The 14,867-nt window shown below is 37.6% G+C and overlaps 1 long non-coding RNA gene across 2 annotated transcripts in view; it reads right to left on the reverse strand.

Annotated features, from left to right (window-relative positions):
• The window catches only part of LOC148358452 (uncharacterized), a 30,399-nt gene that overhangs the window by 4,158 nt on the left and 11,374 nt on the right, over window positions 1-14,867 (reverse strand). The gene's annotated exons all lie outside the window — the stretch shown is intronic.

The raw sequence follows: 14,867 nt of genomic DNA on the forward strand, positions 1-14,867 counted from the left end.
GCAAGGGAGAATGGGCCAAAATTCCTTCACAGTGTTGTAAAAAACTCATTGGCCCAACTCACTGTGAGATTTATGGGCAATTATTTTTTTCACAGAGGGCCAGATAGGTTATTTTTGTGTGTGTGTCTTGATAAATGGAATCAACATTTCCAAACAGCATTTTGTATTTTCTCAGGTTGTCCATGTGTGATATTAAAATTGGTTTGATGATCAGAAACCTTTATGAGTTATAAATGTGCAAAAAAAAAAACAGAAATCAGGAGGGGGGCAAATACTTTTTTCACACCACTTATCCTGAATATCTTTGCCTGTTTTTCACGAAATGTTTTTTGTTTGCAGTTACAAGTCACCTGCCAGTCCCAGTCTCGATAAAGGGCTGGTGTCCAGCAGTGTCTTTTCCATTAACCACTAATGTTTCTTTTTGTCATAGACCGCCCGTTTGGTATATAAGTGTTTGTCAGCCATTTGGATCGTGCATTTTGTGAAAGCATGTAGGCTTGTTCTGTACTCACATGCCCGGAATATAAATATAATAAATATCTCAACCAAACTCCTCAACTCAGGGGATTGTTTTACTTGCCATGTCTTACAACCCGAATGTTAAAGGAGCATGGGAAGAAATAAAAAATACCTTAAATAACTAAATACTTTAAAAAATTAAGTATTTTATTGGAAGCAGTGAAGCAGTAAAGCTCTAAAATTTTCTAAAGTCTGCAATTGTATCCAAGATAATGCCATAGATCTATATCAAGTGATTTACTGCATTTTTATAATACTGATTTGATAATTTACTTGATAATAATGTAAGACAAAGTGAACTAATTCTGAGAACGAAGACAGTTACGAGAATATCCAATAGAATCTCCCAATCAGCGCAAAGTTCACTCAGGAAAGATGGAGCACGGAACTAAAACTTGGAATTCTAAACTGTAAGGTAGTCATGCTAACCATTTAACAACCATGCTGTTTCAAAATGCCTTATTAGATGTTACTGAATATTTGAAAATGCCCAAAATACTTACTCCTAAATGGAATATCTGTTCTACAGCTAAATTCCCTGAAACACTTCAGTAGTTTACCTAAACATATGGCCCGTGAGCCGCAATAGCTGCATTACGTCAAACAATGACCTCCAGTTTTAAATATGTCCATTAGCTGTCGCCAAAGACAGGCGCCACTCCTTTAGCAAGCCAACCCCTATAGCTGTATTTGCTGATAACTGTTTATCAACCAGAGAACCTTTTGAGGAAACACCCGTCCCAATGTTATTTTACTCAAAACTGAAATTACAAATCAATGTTTAAGGCAATAGGTAGTCACTCACATGTGGATCTCTCAAATGCAACGTTTTTTACTAAAGTACGCCTTTCATCCCCAATTCTATCCAGCCATCTTCGGGCAGAGGGCAGGGGGCACCCTGAACCGGTTGCCAGCCAGTCGCAGGGCCCACAGAGGCATACAACCATTCACTCGCTCATTCACACTTAGGGACATTTCGGAAAAGTTAACCTGACATGCATGTTTTTGGAATGTGAGAGGAAACCAGAGAGCCCAGAGGAAACCCACGTAAGCACAGGGAGAACATGCAAACTTCACAAAGGAATGCTGGTAGCTGGATTTGATCCCATGACCTCAGAACTGTGCCACGCAGACGCTATAACCAATCAGCCTCCGTTCCGCCCCATGTCTTTTTTCTAATGCACAGTTAATAAACATTGGTTGTTGGTAGGGTGGTTGGTTGGATCATTAACTGCTATGGTCTTAGGGGCACCATTTCCTGTGGCGTTTCCTGAGCAAGTACAGCCTGGTAGTGCCCATCCCTCTCTACAAGAGATTTAATCTCAGTGAAAGAAAAAAAAATACTGAGGAAATATACAGTATATCTATATCAATATCTATACATATATATATATATATATATATATATACTGTATATATATATATATATATATATATATATATATATATATACATATATATATATATATATATATATATATATACATATATATATATATATGTATATACATATATATATATATATATATATATATATATATATATATATATATATATATATATATAGTATGATATCCAGTTATATAGAAGAAAAACGTGGTTGGGGTCGGAAGCGGGTCGGAAGCCAGGAAAGGAGAGTAAACATTGTCAGAGACAAAAAGAGGTCGAAAGCCAGGACGGGAGAGTAGACGTGGTCAGGATCAAGAAACGGGCCGAAGCCGGGGGACAGACGGGAACAAAAAACAGGTGGGTGTCAGGGTCGAAAAAAGGCTTGCCTAGTGTTAACTGAGGTTCGCAGACAGACTGACAAAAGGGGACAGATAGGAGTGGGTTTAAATAGGGACACAGAGCCATTCAGAGTCCGAGGCAGTTGGCGCCAAAGGAGCGGGCACAGGCGACGCATATCGGTAATCATGACAAACTTGTTTGGGAATTTTTGGTGCTGCTTAAGGTTATTGCCCTTTTTTTCGGAGGGTTATTACAACTTATACCACTCTGCAAGCATTACTTTGTAAATATTTTCATTTATTTATCCTGACATTCTTTTATCTTATTTTATTTTTGAATTGCTTGTTACATATTTATGCTGGAGTGCCATGTCTCATCTCATTGCAAACAATGTTCACTACTTTGTGATCAACGACAATAAAGACAATGAATTTTGCTAATTTTCTGAAATAAAAGTTGCTCCCAAAACCCTAAAATTTACCAGAGAGTCGAAAGTGCACCTTATAGACCAAAAAGGAATGGAACATAAAATTGAAAATGCATAATTATGAACAAATCCGTTCATTTTTGTGGTAATTCAAGATTTCATAATAATTATGTTCAATTAAGGGCAGCACGGTGGAACAGTGGTTAGTACGTGTGCGGCACAGTTTTGAGGCCTTGAGATCAAATCTCCTGTGTGGAATTTGCATGTTCTCCCTGTGCTTGCGTGGGTTTCCTCCCACAATCCAAAAACATGCATGTCAGGTAATTCGCCGGTCCAAATTGTCTCTAAGTGTGGATGAGCGAGTGAATTGTCTGTCCCTGTGTGCCCTGCGACTGGCTGGCAACCAGTTCAGGGTGTCCCCTGCCCACTGCCCGAAGATAGCTGGGATGGGCCTCCAGCACCGCCGCGACCCTACTGAGGATAAGCGGTGCTGATAATGGATGGATGGATATGTTCAATTAAAATAAGTTACATTTTATGATGTTTGTTTTGATGCCGCCCTAGCTTTCACAGTAGTTTTAATTTAATGCGCCTCATAGTCCGGTGCGCCTTATATTTGATTTTTTTTTTTTAATATCTTAAAATATTCTTTTGGGGGGTTTACCTTATATTCCAGTGCGCCTTATAGCCCGAAAAATATGGTACTTACTGTATATAGCATATTATTAGCACTGTACAGTTTTTACCGTGCTATATTTCCAAGTATGTACGTTTTCTTTGACGTCAATTTTTTTCACGTGGGATTTTGCAATTTTTGCATATCGTAGTGGGGGGGGGGTGTTCTGGTTCCCATTTACTGCGAAAAACGAGATATTATAGTAACACCCTTGATGAGACCAGCTCCTTGCAAATCAAGTTCATAATAGTCAGCCTCATAGATGGAAAGTTGATTCAGCAAATATTTGTCTTGATACAAACAAAATAATTCAGGATGCACACAAAACTATAACCAATATATATTTAAAAATGGGTAGTTAAGGCTTATTTATCGACTTATTTGGGATTTTATTGGGGGGTGCTAAATACCATTGATCTAGTTTTAATTACGCTATTGTAACGATGCATTTACAACTCAGGCCTGTGTCCAAGCACTACCTTGTAAATATTTTTGCCAATTTATACTGATATCCTTAGTTTTACATGTTTCTCTTATAAGTCTTGATTACATGTTCATCCTCAAAAAACAATGTTTATTACGTTTTTATCAATGACAATAAAGGTAATTCAAATCAATTCAGGATGGAGCTTTTGCTCTATGCTAGACCCACTGTTTGATTATTTATACAACCCTACCCACAATGATCCCTTGAAATTGTTCCACATCCCCCAGCAACTCTTTCCTTCCTCTTCCCAGTATCAAACGTTGACCCCCTGGCTGGTACTGCCCGGTACTGGTGCTGAATAGGCCTGAAACGTCGGGCACTCAAGTGTACGTGTGGTTTGTGCACGCAGCTCTATGTTTGTGTGTTGGGTCACGGCGTGGGGATTAGATGTGTGTGAGTGATTGAGGCTGACAGCAGCACCAGCATTAGGGGCCCTGCGGCAGATTTGGAAGGCCCGTTTTAGACACACTAAGCTGGATTTGCCCGCAGCAGTGTGTCAGCAGTGATGCGGCCTGCCCGGGACCTCCGAAGGAACACACATGCAGAAAAAACACACACACGTAGCCCTTTGTCACCTGTGACCTCCGTTATTTTCTGTGTCGTGACTGCTTTCAACCGTGCTTTTTCCTTTTATCCTTTAATTGTCAGATATGTATTCAAAGTGGAAGTCAATCGAAATGATTTATCAATGGTGTTTAATGGTCCGCTACTCGTCCAAAACGGAATTTTGATTGATTTTGTGTTTTTAAAATTTTGCGTTAGGGATTAAATCTAACAGTTTTTATTCATCTTTAAGGTGGCCATTTTGAGTGTTGCTCAAAGCTTTAGCTGACCAACAATCGGGGTTCACTTACTTTACGTAGCAGAGCTATGATAGGTCATTGGCTTGGACCTGAGTTATTTTGATGTCGATAACACTTGGAATATCAACATGGCTGCCCTAAGAAATTACAAAAAACTTGTGGATATTGCTTTTTAACTCATACGAACATAAAATGCCCCTAACGGCTACTGTTTTTCGTTTATCAGAACCTTATTGCTTTCAAAATGTAATACAAATCTATAAATGGTTGTAAGTTCATTAAGAAATTGTCTAAATAGTTTTTTTGAGCTTTAAATTACAACATATAGTAAAATAATACTGTTCCGTATCTATTCCTGTTCTGCGATTTAGTTGTCAACAGGAGTCTCACACAATGGCTGACATGACTGTTGCATGTCTTAACCATCCCCATCCATGTTGAAGGATTAACAAGGCAATGGCATACATTTCTAAGTGTTTATATGATGAATAAAAAACAATATTTCGTAATATTTCAGACAGATGTAAAGTTTATGTACTTTATTTTCGTGAACCTATGGCACATGGTCAAAATAGGGGTGCCAACCACAGTTAAACTTAAAGAAGAATATTCTTCTTCTACTTTTTCAAGTTTACTGACAGTAATGTACAAAAATCATTGTGCCAACTGCTGCTAAACTTGAGAAAGAGGAATTCTTCCTCTCTTTGGTGCATTACTGCCCCTACTTAATAATGTTGGGTAATCAGTTGGGTGGACTTCCACTATTTTTGCAATTATTCTTTTTATGAATTTAAAAAAAAATCTTTCATTAATAATTTTAACCTTGGTTCAATAACGTTTTTAAAATTCTGTAAAACACTGATTTTACTTATGCCATCCATCCAACCTTTCATCCATCCATTCAACCATCTATCCATATAGCCACATGTCCATCTATCCATCCATTCATCTATCCATTTATCCATCTATCCATCCATCCATCTATCCATCTATGCATCTATCTGTCTGTCTATGCATCTACCTGTCTGTCCATCCATCCATCCATCCATCCATCCATCCATCCATCCATCCACCCATCCATCCATCCATCCATCCATCCATCCATCCATCCATCCATCCATCCATCCATCCATCCATCCATCCGTCCATCCATCTATCTCTCCATCTATCTATGCATCTATCTGTCCATCCATCCATCCATCCATCCATCCATCCATCCATCCATCCATCCATCCATCCATCCATCCATCCATCCATCCATCCATCCATCCATCCATCCATCCATCCATCCATCCATCCATCCATCCATCCATCCATCCATCCATCCATCCATCAATCCATGCATCCGTCCAACCATCTATTATCTATCTATCCATCTATCTATCTATCCATCCATCCATCCACCCATCCATCTATCCATCCATCCATCCATCCATCCATCCATCCATCCATCCATCCATCCACCCATCCATCCATCCATCCATCCATCCATCCATCCATCCATCCTTCCTTCATTGTGATTACTCTGAGCAAGAGCCAATTCATTTATGAAATATGCAAAACAGATAGCTCTCATGAGACGTCAGGCGCATACCCATATGTAGACAGCCGGCCATACTGGATGGGTCCAATACATGTGGAAGATGTTACCATGAGTCTACAATGTTTTATTCTGGGCTAATCAAATGAAAGTGGAAGGTGTACGTTTTTTTTTTTGGTCTCCCTGCTATAGTTACCTCTCAGGGCAAACACAAAGCAATTTTAGAATAAACAATTGGCAAACCTGTAACTCAATGTAACTTGTCAGGCTAGACCTTCATTTTTGCTGCCAAGTGCCAGCTATAACATTAACAGCACTTGGTCTCTTCCTGAGGGTAGCTACCAACGATCCATACTTTACTCTTATTTTCTCCACATAAGGTAAAATTAGAAATGCTAATTAACATAATGTAATTATAGAGCATAAAACTTTTATTTGACTTGTTTCTAACTTTTTTGTAAACTTTTATTCGACAAGCAACAAACCATCTGCCTTGTACTGTTTGTGAAATGATAATGGGGCAGCTCAGGAGGTAGAGCGCTCGTCTTGGGATCAAGAGATCACAGTTCGAATCCCGGCCCCTCCGTGTTACATGTCAAAGTGTCCTTGGGCAAGACACTGAACCCCTAATGCCCCCAATAAGCAGGTTAGCGCCTTACATGGCTGCACGGCCGCTATTGGGAAATGTGAAGCACACTGTAAAGCGCTTTGGGAAGTCTTGACTTGAAAAGCGCTATATAAATGCAGATCCTTTCATTTCATTCCGTTTCAGACAAGAGCATAATTCAAGAGAAAGAGAAACAAAACATGGAAGTTCAAAAACACGACAATTTGTGAAAATGTATTGTGAATACTTAGCCTGGAAAGTTCGCTTTATGAAACAACAATACAAACATAAACATACCCTTCCAACATGGTAGCCACCACTCGGGTTGCCCGGATGCAGAACACATGATTAGAAACCATCTATATGCACAATCCTTTATGATTATATATTAAAAAGAAAAAAGTAAACAATTCAACCTTCCATGCTGTGGTAAACAATGTTTTGGATATGACTTTAATGATGTTTCCTCGTGGATTATTTTACCTGCGCTTGTGTGGTGGTTGCAGCCATGTGTCTGTGTGTGTGTGTGAGAGAGCATAGCTCTCAGAGCTCCCTTACAGCCCGTCCATTGTCAAGTGATTGTGAGTGTTGAGCAAGATCCCGACCCACCGGCGGGTACTAATCAGACGCATTCCTCGGGATTAAACGGCCAATTAACAATAAGGGCGCCATTGTGGCCCTGTCTCCCTTTGCGTCACAGTTAAAGGGTTTTGTGAGTACGTGTTGTTGCACCGAGTTTGTGTTTGACTCTTTGTGTGTGTGTGAGACAGAATGCCATGGGTGGGCATGGTGCTTTTGCCAAAGTATTGCAGTTATTGATTTTTTTCATGCTTTGATTAAAATTCATAATCTTAATTTCTATATCATATGCACGTCATTGCTTATGTCGACAAAAAGCATCTTGGCTCAACTTGGGGTCAAATGGTAAATTGTAATTGGACTGAATTTTACATAGCGCTCAAGTCAAACAGTCCAAAGAATGGTTTCATGGCTGTGAGTGTGTGTCACGGTATTCTTAACACAATCATAATCCAGCAGGCACCAGTTCTGTGGCCAGTTCAGCAGCTCTTTTATGCATGTGCATAGTCATGCAAATAATAAGATGAACATAGTTTGTACTGTATTGTGTTTGCATGTGTGTGGCGCTCTGTCTGCCGTGTGTATATGCGGCGTGTGCGTATGTGTGTGTGGCACGTGTCGGAGTGAGGCTGGGGATTAGTGAAGCTCAAGGCCTGTTGCTCCACTTCCATGATTACTACTGCTGTCTACTGCCATATGGGCTGGTGGGGGTGCAGGTGGAGATGCAGGTCCATGCTAAGGGGGAGCCATGCTTCAACATTCGGCACCCACGTATACTTGCATGTATTTCCAATAGTAGCCCAACCAACAATTCCATAAATGCTAATGTGTGCACCGATGTTTATGTTCGTGTATGCCTACATTAATAACATTGTAAGACAAATATGGACAAATTACAGCCTGGGGGCCACACCCGAAAACGTTTCAAAAGGATAATATATGTAAAATGGTCCCAAAAAGGTACTACTAGTAAAGATGTGTTGGTTTGGTGCAAGTCTTGTCCCCAGTTTCCCTTTATGAGGTATAAAGGGAAACTGGGGACAAGACTTGCACCCATTTTAAATATAGTTTTCATGAAGCACTAATGTTTATTGTGCTCAATACAAGGCAACATTCTATGTTGCTGATTGTTTAGGTGACATGTTTCTGTACTTCCAATTTTTTTACATCATGTGTTTATTATATTTATCAAGATATTTAGTAAAAAAACTTCTGAGCTAGTCCTATTGCATTTTAAATGCATGTTATCAGATTTTGAGCTAAACAAGGAACATAAACTCTGACTTTGCTTTAAGTCTGAGGGTTTCAAAACTTATTTGAATAAATGCTCTATTTATAGACAAATGAAAATGATTACATACACATACCGATACATGCTTGTATATTTACTCATAAATGCATATTGTTACTGCTGTTATTTCAAGGTCTACCTCCATTGATTTTGCTTGAATAGAATGTTTACAATGACTAAAAGCAAAATTGAAAGACATAAATAATAGATATGCGTTTTTTTGGATCACAATCACTAAATGAAAAAAAATGGACAAGTCTATTATATTTTTCCCTTATATATCCAGGTTTTAGATTTGAGACCGCAGCTTTAGATACAAACAAAAATAATCAATTTTCTTTTTTTTGTCCCTTCCGCCAAATGTTTGAACCCGATGCCACTGCCTCAAAAGGTTTGCCCACCCCCTTGTAGAATAGTACAGTATTTAATTTCTATGCAACAATTCACAACATATTGTAAAATATACATTTAAAAATCAAATATTGTAATTAAATCGACACATCGCCAATTGTATATTATTATTGACATAATTTTAACAGTTTTTTCTTGTAGGATAATATTGCCCAAGTAACACTCAGTCTGATGTCTAGCAGGTCCCTTTTCAGCACCTACTGCCATACTAATGTAATTATTTGCAATAATTACATTAAAGAGACGCTCAATTACTCATCCTTATCACAAGTGCATGAGTATGAAGTCGAGAACAGGTGTCGCCTGCTAATGCCTCAGACTCTGATTGGGGGAGGGGACTAAAAATTGTTCACAAACACACACAAAGACACACACAAAGACACACGCAAAGAGACGCATCGACCCCACCTGCTGCTGTCTGCTATGGATTAAAGGTCTGTCAACCCCAAGCAGGCAGCAGGACACGCACATGCGTCCTGTCTGCGAAATTGATCAAAATGCTGCGTTCACACTCATGGGAACATAATAAACATGTGTATTCGGGTCCAGACATACATTCCGTGTACATGCTCTGATTAATATTCATAAAAAATATCAGAATTATACTAAGATAAAAACATAATTTATATTTCTTAAAAACACACCTCTTTTTGTAAGTCGACCAATACATCTAACTCATTCACTGCAAAAAAATGAAATCATATTCCATTTTCTGGAATTGTTGCAGACATTTTAACCTGTTTTTCTAGAAGAATTAGAAAAATATTATTTAAATAACTGGATTTATTTTATCTAGCATGTGGTGGAATATTTTCCTTTTATTTTTTCGGGCCTTGATAGAAAATTAAATTCTTAAAATGACAAGTATTCTATTTCCACAAAATGTTGATGATTGTTTACATATAGACAATATATATTTTATTTTTTTTCTACAGAAATTAGATTATTTTTTTAAATAAAATAAGAACAAATGATCGTATGTAGTATATGGTAGATTACTTTGCTCATATTTGGAAAAAAATATTTCCTAAAAATGACCAAAATTATATATACCAGCTGTGCTCTTTTTATAAAATGTTCCTACAAAGTAAAAAAAAATACATTTGAGTATAGAATTAATATTCTTAAATTAAGCAAATAATTGTTTTCAGTGTAGATTTATCCATAAACGTGCAACATGCAAGTTGTACATATCAGTGGCGTGCACAGATAGACACTGGGTAGTGCGAGATCTCCTGTGCTTAAAAAAAAGTTCTCTTTTGAGAAATTCAGAGTGGAGGGGTTTAAACCATGATCTGACATGCGGTAGAATATTTTGCTCATTTAGGTTTTTTTTTTCATATCTTGACAGAAATAATTTCTTAAAATAACCATAACTACCTACCATCTGCTGTATATGTAGATTTTATGTATTCTGAGCTTGTTTTTTTGATAAAAACTTCTCATGAAGAAAAAAATTAAAATCAATTACAAATATTCTTAAAAAAAGCAAATCATATTGTTTGCAGTATATACTGCAGATTTATCCAGTAACCTGCAACATGCGAGCTGTACATACCAGTGGCATGCACAGATGAACACTGCATGGTGCAAGAGGTCCTGTACTTGAGGAAAAAAAACGTTTTGGAAAACTGGCGGTGTGTAAACCATTAGCTAGCAAATGGCAGAATAGTAAATATTTCTTAAAATGACCAAAAGTATTTCCCATTATATATTCACGAGAATTTTACGTATTCTGAGCGTGTTATTCTTGTAAAATGTTTTTATAAAGTAAAACATACAGTATTTTAAAACAACCCGAAAAAATACTGTAACTTAGCAAATCATTTATATTTCTGCAGTGCATACTACAGATTTAGTCATAAACCTGCAACATGCATGCTGTACATACCAGTGGCATGCACAGATGGACACTGTGTGGTGCAAAAGCTCCTGTCCTAAAAAAAAAAGAAAAGAGTTCCCTTTTGGGAAACTTCAGAGTGGAGGTTTTTCCTGAACATTTCATAGAGTTTATTTGTGTCAATAAGGAGTGAAAATATATTTTAGAAGAGATAACTACTTTGTGCATTTCTTGTTTACATCAAATAAAATCACCTGCAATAGGGAGTTCATATTTCCAGGTGTTTGGGGGATATGGAAAAATACACCATCAACTGTTGGATTTGGGAAAAAGGTTTGTTGGAGAATCAAAATAGGAAAACTACAAAATTTGTACCTTTAACTCCATTTCCAAAGCATAATTTTTCTTCCACTCTTAACCTGCTCTGTATAAAATAATTTTTTATAGAGAATTTTAGGAAATGAATGTCAAATTGCATTCTACATGAGCACATATTAAAATGGTTGATTTATATGTTAATTTCCCACTTCTATTTAAAATTGTGCTGTGTGGACGATAGCAGCTGCCCCTTCTTAGAGCACTTGCGGCCCGATAAATTCTGTGCACGCCATTAATTTACTGTATAGTTCACTCAGAACATTCCTTTGTGCTTGGCTTGGACTTGCTAATCCTTCTACATGGAATTACGCACTTATGACTATGTGCACACCGTACACACACACACACACACACACGCACACACACACACACACACACGCGACTATACACTTGCACAGAGCACACAAAAAACACCCGCACACTTGCAAAAAAGCAAGCTCACGCCGACCTTTATCTCTTTTGACCATGCGCTTCTACGATTAACAGAAATCTCCCATAAATCTGCAATTTGAAGACTTATAGAAAAAAGACCGTTTGTGATACATGCTGATGCTTTTCCGAGGGTTGTCACAATATCAACATTTTGGTTTTGGTTCCAGCACCAGCATTTATTTAAATACGCTTCAATACTTTTTTGTCCTTTCTGGAAATCTAAGAGGGAACTGAAAACATGTTAGTACTTTAGATTTTCTTAAAATAAATGAACTGAAACTGAAATCAGTCACCAGAATAAATGAATACACATTTTCAAAGGGACAGTAATTATAATTAGTAGTCACTTGACGCTGCAAAAAATAAATTCTTTCCCCATCGAGAGAGACTTTTGATAGTTTGAAGTATACATTTTTTCTATTTATTTTTTATCTATCATGTTCCTCGATTAAGAAAATGTATACTGGCAGAAATTAGATTGTTTTATTCAATACAAACTGCAAAAAAAAAAAAAAAACAACAACACAATTTTATCATACTGACAGAAATTTTAAGTATATAGTTTCTTATATAAAGAGACACTGTGTAATATTTAACCACCTAATGTCGCTGCATTGTGTTGTCCAATCAAAAATGAGTACTACAAAGCATAAGGAATATTACAAACTATAGACTCAAAGTGAACAAACTGGACAATTTTTCTTCTCATTTTCAGTCCAGTGGTACGTTTATTTGTTTTTAATATTGAGCACCAGCAAAGGAGACCGAATAAAATGCTACGTTGTTATTTTGACTGTGATGCCTCACTATTGGTTGTTGTTTTGACTATTATGCTCTGTTTACATCATCGTCACCAGGTTATTTTAGCAAGATGCAAGCAGTCATACCAGCTCCCTGTAGGTAAGACTCCTTCCATCCATCCATTATCTACACCGCTTATCCTCAGGTTGCGGGGGTGCTGGAGTCCATCCCCGCTATCTTCGGGCAGTGGGCAGGGGACACCCTAAACTGGTTGCCAGCCATTCAACTCACTTGCTCATTCACATCTTAGGACAATTACCCTGTCATGCATGTTTTTGGGATGTGGGAAGAAACCGGAGTGCCCGGAGGAAACCTACGCTAGCACGGGGAGAACATGCAAACTCCGCACAGGAGGGCTGGTAGCTGGATTTGATCGCATGACCTCAGAACTATGCCGCTGATGCCATGCCTCACTAGGTGAGACTCATGTTATGTAATATAAATACAGATTTTTTTGACCTAGGAGTGGTTTAGACATGAATGTAGTTAACCTATTTTGCTGATCATTCAAATCAATTTGAGACTGGGAGGTCGCTGGTTCGCGCCTCGGCCGAGTCATACCAAAGACTTATAACATTGGTAAAATGGCGGCGCCCTCTGTTGGCTGCGGCTGCATCGGCTCGCTACAACGGGTCAGGTGTATCGACATTTCGTTCTGTGTACATTGTTACACAGAATGACAATACAAAGGAAATTATTATTATTATTATTATTATTATATTGTTTTTTTTTTTCTCAGTGAAAGAAGTTGTCATCACCACTAGGAGGTGCTAAATATTGCACAATGTCCACTTATGTCTTCTTATGTTTTATACCTCTCAATTTATTTCTTTATCTCATTTTTATCTTTTAAGTCTTTCTGACCTGTTTACCCTGGAGTGCCATTTCTAATCTCATCGCAAACAATGTTCACTATGTTGTCATCAATGATAATAAAGACAATTCTTTTCAATATAAGCGAATAATATGATGAATTAAAAACATAACCAAACCAGAGAAAAACTGTATTATGCAAGGAATGATTCTTCTTTAAGTAGAATTACCATGGTTTCTGGTCTCTAAAGTTCAGAATTACAAGACAGAACAAATTAATACCCCCCCAAAAAACATAAAAATGCTCGTTCAATGTAAAAATGAGTATTGATTTAAAACGACTCAGTACCCCTACACCATATTAATAATAGTACACAATGCAATCCTTACTCCTTCACCCAAAAATCCTCCTTACAAAAAGAAACCAGCAAACGGGCTGTGACTTTGTAACAACAACAACAAAAAATTAATTTGATAATGCTTTGGCATAGAAGTTGAACCTTCTACCACTGAAATATGCAGCCTGCTCTACCAAGTCATCAAATTTGTCCACGCAAGCACGCACAGAACACAAAACAAGGCCAGAGTATGGACAGAAAATTTGCTGTAATGACAAGTTTCAAACAACTTAAAAGATCAAAATATGCAGAGAAAAATATATAAACAAAAATAATCAAATGATATTACCTCTTTTTCCTCACTCCCCCAAAAAGTGAATGCGATGCATTAGTGTGTTCGGCTGAGTGAAACCACAAAACATTGTTTGCAATGAGAATCAAACCAAAGTAGTAGCAGCGAGAGGGCCAACACTTCACCACCAGACCACCAGTTGTACATATGACATTAGAAATAGCATTAAAGCTTATCCCGTTATCACACTAATTTTACTTTGCATAGTGCATTCTACTTCACCTGTGCGTCAATCAATTCTCAGTTTAATATGTATATGTACGTAAAAGAGCGTGTATGGTATAAGACTTTCTATGTTCTCCATGCTCTAACATTTGTTCGTGAAGAAATGGAGAGACTGTTTAACCTATAAGAATGAACTATGCAAATCTGTGTTCAATGCACCGTGAGTAAAAATAGTGTGATAATGAGATAAGCTGTAATGCCTTGTCGTGTGTCATTAGAACGAATGGGTGATTAGTGGTAAAGTGAAGGTTTTCTCAACATTATTACTTGGGATAGAAATGCAATGCAAACACTTATTTGCAATTTAGGACAGCGAAGTCAAACAATTTGACCAATCATTGCACAGTAATTGCTACAAACCTTGCATGTTAATGCAAATTTATGTAATCTGTAAGCAATTCTAATTGTATCTGCTGTATTTTGAGGTATATTATTAGCACTGGGTTATAATATTTAACATTTCTGGGCATATTGGGGGTTTTAGGTGTGTTTCATAGTCTGGAAAATACGGTACATTGCAGTAATAACAAAGGCACCATTATCATACCACTGATGCCCCTCCCATAAATCCCCTTCCTCATCCCTCGCCCTTATTCCATGTTCGACCATCCTAGAAACTT

Source organism: Urocampus carinirostris, chromosome 10 (genome assembly GCF_059441175.1).
Source record: "Urocampus carinirostris isolate Australia breed hairy pipefish chromosome 10, RoL_Ucar_1.0, whole genome shotgun sequence".
NCBI classification, from domain to species: domain Eukaryota; kingdom Metazoa; phylum Chordata; class Actinopteri; order Syngnathiformes; family Syngnathidae; genus Urocampus; species Urocampus carinirostris.